This window comes from Nuphar pumila, chromosome 11, assembly GCF_984573655.1.
Source record: "Nuphar pumila chromosome 11, dmNupPumi1.hap1.1, whole genome shotgun sequence".
Lineage (NCBI taxonomy): Eukaryota > Viridiplantae > Streptophyta > Magnoliopsida > Nymphaeales > Nymphaeaceae > Nuphar > Nuphar pumila.
Genome location: NC_143259.1, coordinates 27,010,351 through 27,027,595, shown reverse-complemented (window position 1 = coordinate 27,027,595; position 17,245 = coordinate 27,010,351).

Here is a 17,245-nt window from a genome sequence, read left to right as displayed (position 1 = left end):
ACCATCACATCCTAACTGTATGTGGTCTGTTTTCAGGAATTATCCCCTTATCCTGAATGGGGAAGGAAGAAAAGAAATACCTCATTAGCAGGAGGCATCAGGTTTATCCCTTAACCTGAAGGGGAAGAGAAGAATCTGTAAAGAGAATAATCCTGAAGCTGGATCAGCCGGAAGGATGGATTTTGGAAGAAGGTCCTGCCTTACAGTTGTTTTTTTTTTTTGAAAAAGAAGAGAGTCTGAGTTGGAACTTGTATATTTAAAAAAGGAAGATGAAATATATAAAGGGGAGAACCCGAGTCGGAACTCTGATGTTCAAGATAAAATGGTAAGAGAGAAATTTTTGAGTTTGGAAAACTCGAATTCTCGACGCAACGATTGGTCCCAATGCGAACATTGGATTCAAAAAGAAGTCCTAGTCGAAACTCGAAACTTCAAACGAAAAAAAGGGGAAAGCCCGAGTGAGAACTCAGATCTTCAAAACAAAAGATAAAAGAGATTTTTGATTTTGAAAAATTCGAAATTTCGATGCAACGATCGGTTCCAACACGAGCATTGGATTAAAAAAGAAGTCCTAGTCGGAACTCAGAACTTCAAACGAAAGAAAGGGGAAAGCCCGAGTGAGAACTCAGATCTTAAAAAACAAAAGATAAAAGAGATTTTTGATTTTGAAAAATTTGAAATTTTGACGCAGCGATTGGTTCCAATGTGAGCATTGGATTCAAAAGAAAGTCCTAGTCGGAACTCGGAACTTCAAATGAAATAATAGAGGAAAAACCGGAGCTGGAACTCGGATCTTCAGAAATAAAAGAGAAACCTGAGTCGTGAAAACTCGAATTTCTAAATAAATGATTGATTCCAACGCGAGCATTGGATCCAAAAAAAAGGATAAGCCCAAGTCGAAACTCGGGTTTTTGACAGAAAGTTTTAATCAAAATTGTGTTTTGAAAATTTGCCAGTGCGAGGACCGGATCTAGAGTTGAGAATGACCAGCTCGAGGACTGAATTTATTTGCATGTGATCTGATTGCCCCTTTATCTTGACTGGGGAGGAAATAAAATTTGAAAAAGAACTGATGAGAAGAGATAGAAATTGATGGAAGATTTGACAAAAGAGAAGAATCAAGGAAAATTTTATGGAATTTATCTTGGTAACGAAATTCTCACAGGCAGCATTGTTGCTCCTATGAGGGGTTTCAGGATTATCCCTTATCCTGAATGGGAAAAGAACAAAATTTTGGCAAAAGTTGATGAAAAGCTTTGATAAAGAATTGGAAGAATTAACAAAATTTTGATAAAGAAATAAAATTGATAAAATTGGATAAAGAAAAAGATTTTGAAAAGATTTGGCAGAGATTAATGAAGCTTTAAAAGATATTCAGGATTATCCCTTATCCTGAAGAAAGAAGGACCTCGTAGGAAGAGGTTTCAGGTTTATCCCTTAACCTGAAGTGGGGGAAAAGAAGAAGGAAAAAAAATACCTCATGGGAAAGAGGCATCAGGTTTATCCCTTAACCTGAAAGGGAAATTTTGAAATAAGAATTGACAAGAAGAAAAAAAAATGGATGAACAATCAATAAAAATGAATAAAAGTTGATAAAACTGATAAAGATTGATAAACAAAAAGTTGATAAAAGTTGAGAAAAAGAGTTTTGATCTTGCCTGCATGTGGGATCTTTAAAATGAGAGAAGAATATGAGAAAATCACTTTTGGAAAGAAAGATTAACCGCGAGAGCTGATCTTTGAAAGAGGATCATTCACGAGAGATCATCATGAGGGTCAATTTTTTTTGAAGTAATGATTTGAAAACATAATTTTTGGAGAATATGATCAACACGAGGGTTGATTTTTGAATGCAATGATTCAAAATCAATTTTTAGAAAATATGATCAACACAAGGGTTGATCTTTGAATGCAATGGTTCAAAATCAATTTTTTGGAAAATATGATCAACACAAGGGTTGATCTTTGAATGCAATGGTTCGAAATCAGTTTTTAGAAAATATGATCGACACGAGGGTTGATCTTTGAATTCCATGGTTTGAAATCAATTTTTAGAAAATATGATCAACGCGAGGGTTGATCTTTGAATGCCATGGTTTGAAATCAATTTTTAGAAAATATGATCAACACGAGGGTTGATCTTTTGAATGCAATAGTTTGAAAATCCAATTTTCAGAAAATATGATCAACACAAGGGTTGATCCTTGAATACAATGGTTTGAAAAACCAATTTTCAGAAAATATGATCAACACAAGGGTTGATCCTTGAATGTGATGATTTGAAAAACCAATTTTTGGAAAATATGATCAACACAAGGGTTGATCTTTGAATATAATGGTTGAAAACCTATTTTTTGGAAAAGATGATCAACACAAAGGTTGATCTTTGAAAAAAGTTGGACTAAAATATGAAAAATTTTCATGATTTTTGAAAGACCCTCATAGGTAATATCATTTCTCTCATGAATGATATCAGGATTGTCCAACATTTTGAAAAAGAAAAGGAATTTAATGCCCCAATATAGCAAAAAGAAGGAAATATCAAAGATATAAAGAAAATTGGCATTTCATTGATAAGCAAAGGTAGATAACAAAACTGAATATTTACAAGTACTTTAACAAAAAAAAAAGTCATAAAAGACTGGGCTGACTTGCCCCTATAGAATGACTGACAAAAAGGGATGAAAGCAAAAAACTCTTGGTATTCTCAACTCTCTGAGTGGTCTGGAAATGGTTCAGGTGGGACTGCAGGCTTCTCTTCTCCTTCCTCTGGCACCAGAAGCTCTTTGTCAATGTAGTCTTGCACAATATTTTTGAGGATGAAGCAGCGCTCCGTGTCATGCCCCCTCCCTCGATAAAACTTGCAGAAATGATTTTTCCATTTCCCCTTGGTGACAGAGGGATCATCCTGCTTTGGGAGTTTGATCATGTCTTTTGCAAGCAGGTATTGTAGCACTTCTTCGATTGGCTGACCTAGAGGGGTAAGCTCGCGATCACGATCCCAACCATCGCATTTTGTTTTCTTTGGCTTGCTTGATTTCCACTGAGTGCTGACCTCTTTCTGGAAGCTAGACTGGGTTTGCATGGTTAGAAAATCTGGATGCTTTTCTTCTTCGTTTTTGACAAAGAGATTCTTATCAAGGCAGTCTTGAACTATATTCTTGAAGACAAAGCAATGCTCAGTGTCATGCCTCGTTGCCCTATGGAACCTGCAGAATCGGTCTATATATTTTCCCATGACTGTGGAAGGGTTGGCGACCTTTGGGAGTTTGACTAATCCGCTAGACAACATGTATTCGAGGACTTTATCGAGCGGCTCATCTAAAGAAGCGAAATCTCGATCCCTGCTGCAATCCTTGTGCTTTGGTCCTTCTTGCCTTTTTGCTGTGGACTGTTTTGAAGAAGCCTATCCTGGTTTTCACAACATTTCCCAATCTGGCTTTTATACTCCCCCAAGTTGTTGCCCTGGTTGCTGCCTCTGCTGGCTTTAGAATTTTCTGCATTGATATTGCTGCGTTCATTCATGGGAAAGGTGACATGTGCCTTTCTTTCAGTGGGAGCTTTTCCGCAACTGGCTTCAGCTTGTTCGGATAATATCTCAACCATCATCTTTTTGAATAATCAATATATCACATGATCAATCTCACTCTTGTTGTCCTGAACTCCCTCTTTGACAGACTTTTGATAATCCATTCCTTACTTTATGCTTATAACTGGGAGGTTAGAGCAGTGCAATCTTTGGTCGTTGCCTGACTCAATTGATAACGCCAATGCTCTCTGTAGAGCAAAATGAGGGTTTTTAGAAAAGATCTAAGAAATTTTAATAGAGGAAGAAATCACAATCTGACAATGAAAATATCCCATTACGAGGGATCGGGTTGTCACAAAATTTGCGACAACCACATTGTTTTTCTAAAAAAGGATAAATAAGTAAAATGAGAACAAAGTTTAATTTTGAAAATGACATATCATGACAAAAGATATTTTATTGCGAAAGAATTTCGAAAGTAGATGGCAAAGATTTAAGATTTGAAGAATTTGCAGGCAGGATCAAAAGAATTAGAAGAAATTAAGAGAAGAAAAGAAAAATATACCTGGGTTTTAAAAAGCAAAGAATTTTTTTTGAATAATATATACCCAGGGTTTTGGAAAAATATATAAAATATCATACAATCACAGATATACAAATAAGGATGCACAAACAGCATTCCCTAGAGGCTGACTCTAAATGCAATATTTTGAAATGGTTGATAGGACCTTAATCCTAACTCTAGGGTTCAGATCATCTGATTTCAATCAAGATACGCCGATATACTCAAGCCGAAGCTCGAAGTATGTGGCATAGAAGTATTTCTCCGGTTCTAAGGTAAGAGTTTCCCAACATCCTTAAGCACCTACCGATATACCTCAGATTATGGCCCTTAGGTACGTGGTAGGGGGACACGAACCCAAATAAGTGGTCTAGTTGTGAGGCTCTCTCCCGAACTATGGTTCAATGAGACAGCCCAGCAACGTGAAGACCGGGACAATATAGGTAGGGGATGTTTTTCAAAATATGTTTAATATGCAAGTAAAATCAGATGGCTCTAATGCAAGTCCTAAAGAGATAGATTTAAATGAAAAGAAGCATACACTTGCATACATTGTTTACATTTAATCCCTAGAATTGAGGAGAGTTGTATTTCAGACCTAAATCTAATGTGAGCATGGAATAATCTCCCCAATATGGTCCTACCAAACCATACTTAAATCCTATATGCAATGATGTCAGCTTAGGATAGAGTCTAGGCTCCTAAGGTTTGCATGGAAATGAAGCTGACATTTATAGAATAAACACTTTAGATAATATCAAAGCAAAAGGAAAAGGCATTAAATTCAACCGGACGAAGACGAGTCCCATCACGGTCGCCAAATTGTGATCATCGCAAATTTTTTCCTCTCTTGTGGTTTCTCTCTCTTCCTTCTCTTTTCCTTTCCAACCTCTATTTTCTCCTTTTTGAAGGGAGAAAATGAAAGACAGAAAGAAAGAGAGAAGAGAAAAGAAAAGAAAAGAAAAGAAAAGAAAAGAAGAGAAGATGAACTCTTTTGCGGGGTCTCAATTGACCTTAATTTTGAAAATATTTAAGAAAATAACTCACCTCCGTTTTGAAATATTTGCGGGAAAACAGGGAGACGGGATCCGCTCGTCGGTACGAGGTTCGACCGTTCCTGGCGCCTTTACCAGGGGTAATCAAACCAAGGGTCGAATTCATGCCTTTTGCTTTGCCTTAATGTTACCTAAGAATTTATCCTAAGTCTAAATGCACAAAGAATCATGCTTGTGCAATGCAAGGATGTATGCTCTTTTTGAAAATGATTTGAAATATTCCCAAGTGTTTCTGAGATGAATTTGATAATAGAGTGAAGAAATGGTTTCTAACTTAGAATTTTAAGATTTAAAGTTCTAAGTTTTTGAAATAATCAGAGCTTTGGAAAAATAAATTTGGATCTTGAGAGAAATGATCTTGAAACTGAGATAAGAGGAGAAGAAAGGAAATTTCAAAGTTATAAATGGACTTTGAACTAGAATTTTGAACATGGAATGGAATTGAATTCTAACTTTGAAGTTTGAAATCAGAATGAAATTTGGGAAATCTAATGGAATTGAAAAATAGAATTGGTTTTTGGAATCTTAAGAATTAAGATAAACTTGATCTTCTGAAATCTGGAATGAAAATGGAATTAGATTTGAAAAATTGGAATTGGGAATGGAGTTTGATTTGAAATCTAGAATTCAATATGGAATTTGAATCCAAAGTCTAGATCCTAAATAGAGTTGAGAATCAAAATTGAATTCCGGATTTAGAATCCGAAATGGGAAGTGGATTTGAAATCTGAGATCAAATGATGTAGTGGAATTTTGGATTTTAAATGGAATAGGATCCAAGATGTTATTGGATTCTGGATCCTAAATGGGATTTGGGTCTGAAATTTGTGATCTAAGATGGAATTGGATTCCGGATCCTAGAATGGATTTTGGATCTGAAGTCTGAGATCCAAGGTAAAATTGGATTCTGGATCCTATATAGATTTTGGATCTGAAGTCTGAGATCCAAATGGAATTGGGTTCTAGATCCTAAAATAGTTTTTGGATCTGAAATCTGAGATCCAAATGGAATTGGATTCTGAATCCTAAGATAGGCTTTTGGATCTGAAGTCTGAGATCCAAGGTCAAGTTGGGTTCTGGATCCTAGAATGGATTTTGGATCTCAAGTCTGAGATCCAAGGTGAAGTTGAACTCTGAATCCTAAAATGGATTTTGGATCTGGAGTCTAAGATCCAAGGTGGAGTTGGATTCTGGATCTAGAAAATGAGAAATAGATCCAAAATCTGGAATCCCAGATATAATTTGGATCTAACTTTGGATTTGGAATTTCAAAATTGATTTGAAAATTTGAACTTTGAATGAATTTCAAAGTCAAATTGGACTTTGAATTTGAAACTTGATTTTGGAATTTAGAAAATAAATCAAGAATTTCTAAGTTAAATGGAACTTTGAATTTGATTTCAAAGTCAAATTTTGGACTTTGAAGATGAGATAGAATTGATGAATTCGAAATAGAAATTGAAGAAAAGATATTCACAATCACTTGGGTTTTTAAAAGGGGAATTTTGAAAACATGATGTAATTCTATCCTAAATGATGAATGAATTTAAATAACTTTGAAATTGGAATTTGAAAATCATATTTCATTCTTTAAATGAATGTAAATAAGATTAATGATATAATACACTCCTGACTATGGTCATTGAATGTATTATATAATGATCCTATCTAAATTCAAATGAAGAATAAAACACATTTTGGTGCTTTTATAGAGTTTAGAAAGAAATTAAATCTCAGTATATCCTGACTATGGCCATTGGTATACGTATTGAATTAATTTTAAACTAAACTCCGATAAAAGAAGAAAATATTTAAAGAAAACATGATGAATTTTGAAAATGATCCAGTGTGAATCCAGTGTTATTTTATAAAAGATAAAAATACTAAGTTTTGTTTACATCCTGACTATGGCCATTGATATAAATCATCAACTTAGGATTAATTACCTCTTACAAAATGGTGCACGTGCCATTCGTGTTTCACCATTTGTGAAATTTTAAAATAAAAGATAAAAATGAGATGAAACATATGATTTGTAGGATTTACATGCTCATACATTCTAATTTAAAGCAAGGAATGTAAATTCTCATTATATCTAGCTATTACAATACATGAAATCAAATTTACAACTCCAAATAATGACCTTTTCCACATATTTTCCTGCAAAACAACTCGGTTAATATGAAAATAGTGGAAAATTTGTACATATCACATGGAGGTAAAAAATGCTCATATGCCAAGATATATATATGATGGAAAGATGGAAAATGATATATGCATATATCTATATGCAGGCATATATATGTATATGGGTATATATATATATATATATATATATATATATATATATATATATATATACATATATATATAGGTATATACATATCATTAGCTTGTGAAGACATATGGGTATATATATATATATATATACATATATATGTATACATATATGTATATATATTTGTATATATGTACAGAACATCCAAAATCAATGAGAACCTTATATATGAAAAGACATTCAGAATTTTGCCTTGAATGAATGATAGAATGCACATTTACACAGTTTGTTTACTGTGTGATGAATGACATACTATGCGCATGCATAGTTATTCAGCAAATGTGTAAAAATAACATATGTGCAAGTATTAGAAAAGAGGCCTGGGCATTGGTGGTGGATGAGTATTAGGATATCCATGTAGCATCCTAAATATAATGTCCTAAAGTAATAATGACCCTAAAGTAGGCTTGTTTGAAAGATGTGAATGATATCCTAAGATAGTTAGAATATACATGTACCCTCTAAATGGAAGTATAATGCTAAAATGATGTACCTGAGCTAGTGGAGAAATTTATACCTAGTGAGTGGTGGAGTGTACATAGGTGCATAGGGTAGGTGAAGGTGTGGGTACAGGAAAATGAGAATGAAACCATAACATAAGCACAATGAATGTAAATTAAAAATTTTGAAATATTGATAAAAAAAAAATTGGAAATGTGCATATCAATATGCAAGAAATGAAAATGGAACATATACTATGCTGTGGCAGTGAGAATGTGCAGAGGTAGTAATGAACATATAGGTGCAGAAGTGATAATGAAACGCAGAATGGGAAAATGCAGAAATGCAATGATGCAGTATTGTGGAAGAATGCTATGTTGGTTCTGCAAAATGTGTTGTAGGTATATCAATTGACATGCAGAGGTAACAGTGGATGAATTATTGTACTTAAGAATGCCTAACAGGGTGTGTAACAGGATACTAATCAGTAACTCACGAATGTGATATATTCAACTTAGTGAGGTTCATTCATTAACTGATTTTGGCCTTACAGAGTTGGATTATATTTCATATCAAAGGACTTGTACACATACCATTAAAGTCCTAACAGGAGTGCACCGACTTCAATACCATCTTGGCAAGGCAGTATCTCATGATATTTCATCGCCTTAACGAATCTAAAGAAAGGGAATCATGACCTTTTAATCTGTTGTCGGCATCATTTGAACTGATTCATTCCTGCACAGGCTGATTTAGAATTTTCAACCCAATGAAATAGTGACCTGATATCATTCAATAGACTGCTAAATGAAACTAGGGTGATACCCTGTGGAAATACATAAAGAATCACTTTTATGTGCTTTGCACATGAACAAAATAATTGTGTCACATGAAGCTTGTATACGCATATACATTTCTTTTCAGCTACATTTGTCTGAAGGCAAACATTCAAAAATCATTCGCTCCAGTGGGTGGCTAGGTGAACATATTGGGAGCAAACGTGAATGCAGTGGGGTTGAAGGTGACAATGACATGGAAGGAGATGCTAGTGAAGGCACCAGTATACAGGGTATTGTAGCAGACAAGAAGTGGAAGGTGCTGTAACAGGTAATGTGATTGCAGTCGTTGCGGTATGCATATCCTGCTTTCACATATGCCAACTTAACAGGTCATTTTGCAATATCCTGAAGTAAAAGCTTTTCATTATTTGTTGGAATATCAGGACAATGTGGTGGTTTAGCTTTTACCTGATGGCAGGTTGCTCGCATATCTTAACAAGGGTAGCCTTTCTCAGTATCTATGCACTGACCCTTCATAACCCACTTGAATGCATAGTCCATGAATCCACCATTGCAACCATTACTATACGAGTTGTCATAATCACATAATTCTTGCTCACAAGGACTGATCAAGATCCATGTGACAATCTTGTTTAATGATACCTATGGACTGGATATTCCTTGCATCACATTTGCTGCAAACTGTGCATCTGGTATGCTCATCGGCAAGATGATATGTTGCAAAACGTGTCAGCAAGTGTTGCAGAGGCTCTTTCTTTTCTCTTGGAATGATACTTCTGTTGTTGCTGACTTGCTTCAGCTCCTTCACCATTCATTACCCACTGAATAGAAATGGCAAAGGTACCACCGTGACCATCAATGGAGGCTGCAGAGGTTATCAGGGTTTGAGTTGTAGCTGTGGTTCTTATCAATGTACACATAAGCCATAACATCCAAAGAGCAACCAACTCTATTTTGCTGGGAAATGGGATTAAGATGGGAGACCTTGGAGGTTCTTATCAATATACATGTATATCAAGCTTGAGCACATGATATGCTTTGCAAAAGAACATCAAATCTGTAGCAACAATACCTACAAATGATCATCAATACCATTGACAAAATTTCCACTGCATTTTCATGTCTTATTCCTCACAATGCAAACTGATGTATTGAAAGTTTTGACAACTAATTGATTGAACGTCTGTCTGAGCAGAACATAGAAGATTACAAAGTTAGTAAGAGGCACCAAATAACAGAGAAATGTATGAACCATATACATAACCAAAGATGCAGATATGACGCTTTGTGTGCTAGAGTGTAGGCAACCTTAAACTACAAAGGATCTCTTGCAGCCATAGACGAGCTTGAATACAACAAACCAAAATCGGAGAATGGTCAATTACCAGCATGATGCTTGACCACGTGATGAAGGACGTCATTTCAACTTCTTCAACCTACTCTTCACTCATAAGAGTAGAAACTGACTCTTTCCCATCTTTGTCCAGAGATATTTTTGTTGGCAAGGAATCTCTTGATGTAAGGCTACCATTGTCCATTGCATATGGTTAGGATTTTTCAGGCACAGAGTTGCTTGGGATGCTTTTGGTTTTACTGCTGGATATACAATGATCTCAATGCTAAACAGGAGTTGGTTGTTACTTTCATTGTGGTATCATCAGGAGCTCTCATATCAGCCAAACCAAAAAGGGGAATACATTGATGAATCCCTTACAGGACTCCACAATACTCCAAAAGGAGCAATCATCATGCAAGGAGATATAAAAAAAAGGGTAATGCATCCAATGCTACTTTTTCTCAACACCATGATACAATTGATGGTAATGCTCAAGGGATATAGCGTTGCTTATGAATGCTGAAGGGTTGATATTATATGAAATTTATTACAGCATCATTTCAATAAGATGATGCAAAATGAATTTATTATGAGTTCTGGATTCACGATGCAATGAACAACAGAAGCAAGATGAAAGCGAAGAAAATAAAATGAAAACTGATAAAACAGAAACCTAAACACAAATCGAACCATAGACATTAATCAGAGATTATTTGCAAAATTTAAATCCAAGCGATAAAACGCTGAGATGAAAATCGGGAGAAGGACGTGCTATAAAAGAAACGCAGATATAGGAAATGAATTACCGCTTATATAAAAACATACTAAAGAAATCGAGGAAATTCGTGTAAAAATGAACAAAATACGACAGATTAGAGCAAATAAAAGGCCATATGATGGTTTTAAATGAGAAATCAATGCGAAAGATGAACAAAAAGAAAAGAAAAGTAGGAAATTAGGTGTTGGAATCAATAGATTTTGTTAATGTTGCAATGGATGGATCGATCCTGCTACATGCAGGTCGATTCCACCACTTTGTCTTGTAATAAAAGAAAAGAAGTGAAGATGAACAAAAATCAGAACAGAGAAATGTTGAACGATAAAGGGAAAAAATTTCTTCATAGAAAATAGGAAAATAAGGAAGATGATTACTTACCTGTAATCGCAGGGGCGATCGATCGGCTTCCTTCCGATCATGAAGAGGAAGACCAGAGAGGAAAAAGGAGAATATCAAGAAGAAGAGATTAGAGGGAAAAGAGGAAAAGAGAAGCAGTGAAGAACGCAAGTGGCGGGGTGAGAACAGATGCCTGAATGCTTCCCCATTGCGTCTCTCTTAAAGAGGGGAAGATAATTCTAGAAGGAGGCCATGCCGTTGGGGATCGACGATGAAGGAAGGTGTTTCGGAGATGGATGGTTTAAGGAGAAGAGCCATGGAGGAGTGCGGCTGAGAGTGAGAGAGGGTTTATGAAAAACAAAGCTTGTGCGTGAAGCTTTGTTTGTGAATTTTTCTGATTTTCCAAAAAGCGGCTCCTTCAAAAAAAAGATTTTCATAAAAAGTGTTTTTAAAATGAGGTTTTTAGCAAAATTTAACTTTTAAAAGCTTAAACTCATTTTTTTTCCAATTTTTTGGTTTTTGTGTTTATTTTTTATTTTTTTGTATTTTTGGAATAAAAGTCTAAGACTTTACGAGATAGACACTAATTTTTTTGTATTTTTGTAAAGTATTTACAAGCGAGAGTTTTTCTGAGAACTCAAGGCTATTTTAGGAAAATTTCTTTCAGAAAATCGGTTTATATCCGGATTTTGAGGAAATATTCGAGGTTTAAAGCCTTGAATCGAGAAATACAGAGTTGGGGATCCAACAGAGTGTCGGATGAACTACCCGAGCCATTCAGAACCATTTTTGGTATTTTTTGTAATTTTTAATTTGGAAATCGGACAACGAGGCTCAGGTTTTGGATTTAAAACACTGGGTTCGGGTCCGGAATTGAATTTGAATATATCAATATGGAATTCAATCCAGAAAATCTGAAGAATGACTAAAATTTTGCTTTGATTTTCTCAGAAAATGGAACCAGGGGCAAAAAGGTCATTTTTGCAAATCTTTGAAAAATTTGAGGTGTTCACAGACGCTATTGAGGATGGCTTCCAACACTGCAGTGAGGATGTCTGGCGAGAGAATGCAAGCATCTAATGTTGCAGACGTTATCTGATATTATAGAGGAATACTGGTGCAGAGAGGTGATCGTCTAGCATCGCAGACATGAACTGCTGCAGAAATAATCCGATGCGGCAAGAAAATTCCGGCGAGGAGGAGGAATTCGTCCAGTCAAGAGATTGTGTCTCCTAGGGTTTGTGGAAGAGGGAAAGGAACGACAGAGAGAAAGGATACGTTCGGCTTCAAAAAGAGGTGTAAACATGCAAGCATGTTTTTTAAAGAATAATGACTTCCCTTTTAAACAAAACCAAGGGGTATTGGGTCCCTTCTTTTTAAAATTTAAAAACAACAACCATCAGTCGACTAATTGATAGTTGTCAGTCGACTAAAAAGTTCAATTTTAAAGATTTTTCAAAAAACAAAAAGTTCTAAAACAAATTTATAAATCTAATAATGAGCAAATGCCTAGTTCTCTTCTAATTCTCATAAAATCTTCATTTTTAAGTGGTTTAGTAAAGATATCAACATGTGCATTTGTGGGTATAAAATTTTAAAAAATATCTCCTTTTAACACATGATCTCGTAAGAAATGATGCCTCACTTTAATATGCTTAGTTCTTGAGTACTGAACAAGATTTTTCAAAAGATTTATAGCACTAGAGTTATCACAATAAATAATTGTTGTGGAGTAATTCAAACAAAAATCTCTTAAGGTTTGTTTCATCCATAGTACTTGTGAACATGCTAAACTAGCCGTTATATATTCTGCTTCAATTGTTGAGAGTGACACTGAATTTTGTTGTTTACTAAACCAAGAAACTAAGGAATGTCCTAAGAAGTGACAAGTTTCACTAGTACTCCTACGATCAGACTTGCTTCCAAAAAAAAATCTGCATCACTATATGAAACTAAATCGAAGGAAGATAATTTCGGGTAAAACAATCCAAAGTCAGAAGTATCTTTTAAGTATCAAAGAATTTGTTTTACTGCAATTAAGTGAGATTCCTTCGGATTAGCTTGAAATATAGCACACATACAAATACTAAACATTATATTAGGTCGACTAGCAGTTAAGTATAATAGAGATCCGATCATACCTCTGTAGAGCTTAGTATCTACAGTTTTACAGTTCTCATCTTTGTCAAGAGAAGTAATTATGCTCATAGGATTTCTTCTTCATTTAGATGAATCCATGCCAAATCTCTTAAGAAGTTGTAAAACCTCAAAAAAAACTTGGATTTGGGTCGGATCTAGAACCGGACCCAACCCGAGGCCACCGCCTTTCTCTCTGCCTATTAAAGGCAATGAGGCAAAGGGGGGAGGTTTCTCGAAACCTCCTTCCCCTCTGCTTTTTCGTTCTCTCTCTCACTTTGCTCTCTCTCCTCCTGACCCCCTCTCGTGTCTGCTCGTCGGAGACCTTGCGCCGACAACCTCACCACCGCCTCTTTCCCCTCCCTGTTTCTCTCTCGCTCATCTGCCAATGCCGATGGTGACATTGGCGACCTCCAGATACGTGCCTCCTCCTCCTCTCCTTTTATTTTCCCTCCCTGCGCCTTCTCCTTCTAGTAGGCAGGGGTGTCGCCCCTACCTCCACCAATTTCGGCAGGCAGGGGTGAAGCCCCCTGCCTCCCCCTTTTTTATCGACGGGCAGGGGGTCTCGTCCCTGCCTCCTTTCTCCTTCAACAGGCAGGGGTGAAGCCCCCTATCTCCCTTGTTTTTGGTTAGGCAGGGGCTTTACCCCTGCCTCTCTTCCACCTTGTCAAGCAGGGGCACAACCCTTGGCTACTCTCATTTTCAGAAGGCAGGGGTGCAACTCCAACCTCTGTTCAAGTTTTCCGGAAGCCCCTGCCTCTACCTGAATCGTCAGTAGGCAGGGGTTCAGCCCCTGCCTCCCCATTGTTTGCTGATAGCAGGTCAGCAGGGGCTCGCAGCCCCTACCTCTGCTTCTTTCGCGTTCAGCAGGTTCGCAGGGGCACAATGCCGCTACCTTTGCTTCTTTCATGTCAGGACAACGACAACTCCCTTGTCGTCTCTACCTTTCTGATTGAGATATCATGTTAATGTCTTGCTTTTGTAGCTCGTACAATGGATCTTGCTCATGCCCTGCGACCCGACCCGTTAATCACTTACACCCGCAGATGCCAACAAGCTTGAAACTCCCCAAGGTAGGGGAAGATTGCACGGAGGACTTGGACAATTGAATTGATTTTAATTAACTAAAAAGAATAATTATATATATATATAATTATATATATATATATATATATATATATATATATATATATATATATATATATATATATTTATACGAGTACGCATTTAACTCAAGCACGCGGTTTCACGATCCTTGTCCTTTACTTTCTGTCATGTCTTTACTTTGTTGTCGCACTTTGCGCCTAGGCTTCTGCTTTTGCAAATGTTTTATTATTGCCTTGCCATTGCAGATGACGCTCAAGTTTTTTCTCATTGCACGTTCTATAAAAGGCATCCTCGTAGAGGATGCAAGAGGCATTTACCACTCTCCCTCTTGCGACAAGAGTTGAGTCAGGAGCTTAACGATATATCCTCGTCTAAGGAGAGGGATTCCTAGCAGAGATCCTAGCTTTTTGAGTGAGCAGTCCTGTAAAGTAGACTTGAGAATTTAGGGAGTTGTGCGAAAGCATCAAAGACTGCCCAAATAGAAGTATTTGAAAGAATGTGTATTGGCTGATTCTGTTCGTATACTCGACATATCTTGGGTAACCTCAAATTGGAGCTTGAGCAAACTTCTTAGCAGAGGTTCTATTGAGAAACCAATATCACATTCATCGAGGTCGGTATCGAGTTATGCGAGGCATGTAGATACCACGATAGCGAATGAGATTCTAGAAAATCATATGCCAAATGTTGACACAAGTTGTTGGCTGTTTCAAAAGATAAATAATGTCAAAAGTGAAGTTTAAGAAACATTACATCTTTGTGAAACACTTTTATTGAGGCTCCTATTGAGGAACTATACCTCTTTCATCCTAGAGTACTTGTAGTCGTGCACTACACGCTAGTATTGCGATGATTAGATGAGACAGTCATGTGACCTCGAACAGTACTAAATGCACAATGTTGTAAACACATAAAAATGGGATCACCTTCACAGGTAAGATGCTCATTTGGTCAAAAGATCAGAGTATATAGAATGAGTCGTCAGTTAATTTACCCCTGACGCACTCATTCGCTTCTTGTAGTCTGTCAAGGGAGAGGACAGAGCGGTACACATTCCAATGGACATGTTGTTAATAACCACCCCACGGGCAAAGATCCGGCTTCCCCAGTCATTGGAGTTAGGGGAAGGGACTATCAGACATTATCCTAGGTGGTAGATCCCATGAACTTCTACAGAAGTTGGATGCATCCGTTGCCAAGTACCTGCCTTTGGGGAATGTTACCATCGCAAAATTTTTCCCCTCTCTTGCGAGAGAAACAAATTTCGCAAGTCAAACTCGACCAAAGTTTTGAAAATTGTTTTGAAAATTTACTCGCCTCTGTTTTGAAAATTTGCAAAAAAATTCCGTGGAATGGGATCCGCCTGTCGGTACGAGATTCAACCGTTCTTGGCGCCTTTATCAAAGGTAATTGAACCAAGGATCAATTGTGTGATTTATCTTGACTCAAATATCTAAATTATGCTCTATTTTTCCTAGAATGCACAGAGAATCAGGCTTGTGCTATTAAATTTTGAAAAATAATGCAAGTTTGAGAAATATAATGTTTGCTTTTGAAAATTGAAATGCATTTGGAAAATGACTGGAAAATGCTTGAAAATGGAATTCCTGGGACAATTATTGAATTTCATTGGAAATCAGAAATTTAATTGGAAAATGAATTTGCAGGAAAATATGGACTTTAGAAAAATCGATTTTGAGATTTGGATTGTTTTTCTGAGGAAATGGATTTGAGAATTCTGAGAAAATCAGGAAATTCATTGGAAAATGACTTTTGAAAGGGAAAATGGATTCTCAGGAAAATCAGATCTTTGAGAAAATTGATTTCTGAAAACTTGGGATTTTGAAATTTGAGAATGTTAAAACATTGGAAAATCTTGATTTGAACTTGGGAAATGCATTGAAATGTCATTTGAAAACTAAAAATTCTGAGAAAATCCAATCCTGAGAAAGCCTTGGTAACTCATTGAGAGAATTGATTTTTCTGAAATTGAAATGAAAATGAATTTGAAAATAATGCAATTTGAATGATATGAATGAATGAATATGAATTTGAAAGGGAATTTCAATTGAGGAATTGGGAAATCCTTTTGAAACTTTGAGAAATGCAGTGCATTTTTGAAGTTAGCCTAAGTGTGTAGGCTGAAGGTGGCTAATATAAAGATCATAAATCTTGGTTTTCTTCGTATTCTGACTATGGCCATAAATGCGAATCCCACCGAGTTCATAAACTCCATAAGAGCTTGTGTACGTGCCATTCGTGTCAACCATAGTGAATTTGAAATAAATGTGCATGAATCATACATTAAATATTGAAATTTGCACAAATTAAACTATATGCAATGCAACCCTATTCTAAGCAGAAAAGTAACTCTTATTCCAAATATTACATTGATTTTTACATACAATTGAATAAAACAAAGAAATAAAATAACTAATCCTTCTTCTTGAATGTTCTTGCAAAACTAGAAAATGAAGTTAGCACAAAAATGTAGGTTTTTCTGAATTTATCCGAAAATATGAGAAATTATCGGATATTATTCAGATATAAACCCAAATTCATACCCCTTTGATATAAACATGATAAATAATGAATAAATTTCGAAAATAAACTTGAAAATTCGAAATTGTGGTCAAAATGACCAAAATACCTCTGATGACCTTGAAATCAGGGTTTTTTGAAAGATTTTTTGTAAATTTTGGAATTTTGAAAATCAAATGAAATAAATCCAATACAATATGATGAAATATGATGATATGCATGAAAAATTATGGAATTAGAAATTGAAATTTCGAAATTATGGCCAAAATGACCAAAATACCCCTGA